Source organism: Pinus tabuliformis, chromosome 9 (assembly GCF_031772625.1).
Source record: "Pinus tabuliformis cultivar Carrire ecotype Pingquan chromosome 9, CPIR1, whole genome shotgun sequence".
NCBI classification, from domain to species: domain Eukaryota; kingdom Viridiplantae; phylum Streptophyta; class Pinopsida; order Pinales; family Pinaceae; genus Pinus; species Pinus tabuliformis.
The window spans coordinates 1,958,241,685-1,958,245,540 of record NC_142307.1 but is presented as its reverse complement, the minus strand read 5'-3'; the positions used below and the strand labels follow the sequence as shown (position 1 = coordinate 1,958,245,540).

Below are 3,856 nucleotides of genomic sequence, written 5' to 3'. Positions count from 1 at the left end.
CAAGAGAGAAGAATAAGTTCCCTCCATACCAAGATGCATTGTTGGAGAGGAAAACATTGCATCTGCTATTCTACATCACATCTATCATGACTGGGCATGTGAAACTTAAACTTTGGTGGGTATTGATAACATTGCATCTACTATTCTACATCACATTTATCATGACTGGGCATGTCATATGAAACTTAAATTTTGGTGGGTATATGATATTAAGTATAAAGCTTAGTAATTTATATGCAGTGTGAAATACGGAAGGAAAATTTGACAAATGATACATTCAACATTATGATACACAAACTGATAAATGAATAAATTACAGAGGAAGATGGTAAACTTCTGTATACATTCAACATTATGATACACAAACTGATAAATGAATAAATTACAGAGGAAGATGGTATTTATTTATCTATCTGATAACAACATGTTTAGGCACAACTCATCATACTAAAAATTGCAACTACTGAATGCTAACTTTACACTAGTACAAGAAATTATAATATTAGGAGAGCACATCCCAGTTAATGTCCATGTCCAGAGAAGGAATATTGAGCAAATAATTGTCAAGCTCTACCCATATTGAGGAGGCCGAGAAGGATGACATGCTACACAAAGTATCCATTTTTGTCTCTACCCGTGTCTTCGACTTGGAAGCGGAAGGAGATTTTGATTCCCCAGCTTAATTCAATGTTGTAATGGTGAAATCATCACTACTATTAGAAACACAAGTCTCAGACTTGACAAACACAACATCATTCTTCTTCACATATTCATCCCGCATCAACCCAAGAGAACCTGAATTATCATATGCACATGAAATTTCTTTTGATTCCTCAATCTTAGACATGATTTCCAAAGGTTGCTTCAAGATTTGGCAAATTTCTTGTAGCTTTGCATCAACAAACGATGGCAGCAGGGAATTACCATTCCAGGGGTCGAAGAAATTCGCTTCCAAATGGAATTTAAGGTGAGGAAAATTGATCTTGGCACAATCACCCCTCAGCCTGTAAGCATCCTTGTCATAAGCCATGGCCATCTCCTCTACAATATTAAAAGTCCCCAACCATAACCTGGTTCTGTTTTTGGGTAACCTGATCTCTACAACCCATTTAACCGAGTGATGCTACCTCGCGCCTCTATAAAGCTTAGTTGGCATTGACAGGCCATTGCCATGAAGCTTCATGGGCTGAGCTTTGGGACCCATAGGGTTCCGACCCATATGGTGGATTGAAGCCGCTAAATTTGTTTCCCTGACTCCTCAATCACCATAAAATTTTCAAATGAATAAGAACAGGTCAAGTGGTATTGGAACTATTGATCAAGACAAAAAGGGAAATGAGTAAAGAAAGTTGTTTCTCTGAGCCATCACTCACCATGACTCCAATATTATGCAAGTAATATTATGCATGAAATTAATTATGCTAGGGATTAGAGTTTTGTAAGAAAATAGAGAAGAATAAGTTCCCTCCATACCAGGATGCACTGTCTGACAGGAAAACATTGCATCTGCTATTCTACATCACATCTATCATGATTGGGCATGTCATCTGAAACTTAAAGTTTGGTGGGTATTGATAACATTTCATCTATTATTCTACATCACATTTATCATGATTGGGCATGTCATCTGAAACTTAAAGTTTGGTGGGTGTGTGATATTAATTATAAAGCTTAGTAATTTATATGCAGTGTGAAATACGGAAGGAAAAATCGACAAATACATTCAACATTGATACACAAACCGATAAATGAATAAATTACAGAGGAAGATGGTAAAATTTTGTATACATTCAACATTATGATACATAAATTGATAAATGAATAAATTATAGAGGAAGTGGGTAACTTGATCTCTACAACCCATTTACCCTAGTGGCGTTGCCTCATGCCTATGTAAAGCTTAGCCGACTTTGGCAGGCCGCTGCCATGAAGCATCATGGGCTAAGATTTGGGATCCATAGGGTTCCGACCCATATGGTGGATTGAAGCTGGATGTAGATTCCTCGAACACGTCCTGCACGCTTGCATTGAAAACCCCCAAATTTTGGTGACTGACAAGACTTGGAAATCTAAACCCTCGTCTCTCCGGGCCCTCGTTGTTTTGAGGGTCAGTGATCAAATCCATCTTCTCTACCATCTTAGTACATAGATCAAATCTATGTCCCTGTTTAGAACACTCAGAGTGTTGCCGATCCATATAAAAATTCAAGATCAAACAACAATCCAACCCTATGAAACTAAAAAGGCAAAGCCCAATTTAGAGGCAAGGATAAAAATCTTGTCAAAAGAATGGACAACAGAAAATAAGAACAAAAATAAATTGGGATGAGGTCATGACTCCATACCAAGTACAGATGTCTGAATTGTACACGTAGAAAGTTGCCTCGTCGGGAGTCACGAGTCCAGTGCTCCTCTTGTGCTCTGCGGCCACTGCGAAGCCGAAAACAATGAGATTGAAAATGAAGATGACAAACATAAACACCTTTGAAAAACCATGGTAAATTCAATGGATTCTTCGTTGAACTGGTTCTGCCCTTGAAAACTAGGGCACCATACCAGGCCATCAGAGTGGCCGAAGCTGTTGGGTGCCATACCAGGCCATCAGAGTGGTCGACGCCATCGGGTTCCATATCAGGCCATCAGAGTGGCCGAAGCCGTCGGGTTCCATACCAGGCCATAAGAGTGGCTGAAGCTGTCGGGTGCCATATTAGGCCATCAGAGTGGTCGAATCCATCGGGTGCCATACCAGGCCATTAGAGTGGCCGAAGTCGTTTGATGTTAAGTTGGGGAATAATGATGACGAAGAACACAAGACTTCAAAATTTCCGGCGACTAGGGAATCCTCTAGCATTCTTAAGTTCTTCCAGACATTCAAACCCTCCAACCTCGCATCTCCATTGGAAGGAGAAGACGAGCTAGATGTAGAGTCCTCAAACACGTCCTGCACGCTTGCATTGAAAACCCCCCAAATTTTGGACTTGACAAACACAACATCATTCTTCTTCGCATCTTCATCCCGCACCGACCCAAGAGAGCCTAAATTCTCATATCCACATGAAATTGCTTCTGATTCTTCAGTCTTAGACACGCTTACTAAAGGTTGTTTCAAACTTTGGAAAATTGCTTGTAGCTTGACATCAACAGACAGTGGCAGCATGGAATTACCAGGCATCAACAGACGATGGCAGCACAAAATTACCAGTCCAGAGGGGGCGAAGGAATTCGATTCCAAGTGGCATTTAAGGTGAGGAAAATTGAGCCTGGCATAGTCACCCCTCAGCCTGTAAGAAATATTGACGCCATTGTTGTTTGCTTGTTGGCAGAACCTGGGATGAAGATGATTAGACAGATACCTGCTGCATTCTTCCTGCATAGCCAGTCTTATAACTAAATTTGTAACTAATTTATTGTCGGTTGAATAAATCCATTGACTCAAACTATTTTAATTGTCTAACACCTAAATCAAGGACACACAAACGTACATGTAATATAAGAGAAGAGTTCTTTTTAGAGGGAAACGCCTTACGACATAATTATTTATATAAATGGTATATATGAGTGTATATTTATTTAGTTTGTTTTATATATAATTATTTATATAAATGATATATATGAATGTATATTTACTTATTTATTTTTAATTTTTTAATTAGGTGAGTTATGTAATTTGAAAATATATCTTATATATAATGATTAAGGTTAAGGTGAATGATTTGATATATGGTTAGGTAGTTGAATCTTATTAAGGATAATTAAGGAAATAATGACAAACCAAAGTAAGGGGCCAAATCTTAATAGAGGTAATTGGGTTGATTGATTGAAGGGGAAGGGGTGATTGGTGCATTCATGGATGCAA

At 38.6% G+C, this 3,856-nt stretch overlaps 1 pseudogene; it reads right to left on the bottom strand.

The window, feature by feature from the left end:
• Positions 1-502: 502 nt before the first annotated feature.
• LOC149156824 (uncharacterized) lies at positions 503-3,398 on the bottom strand (annotated as a pseudogene).
• Positions 3,399-3,856: the final 458 nt, after the last annotated feature.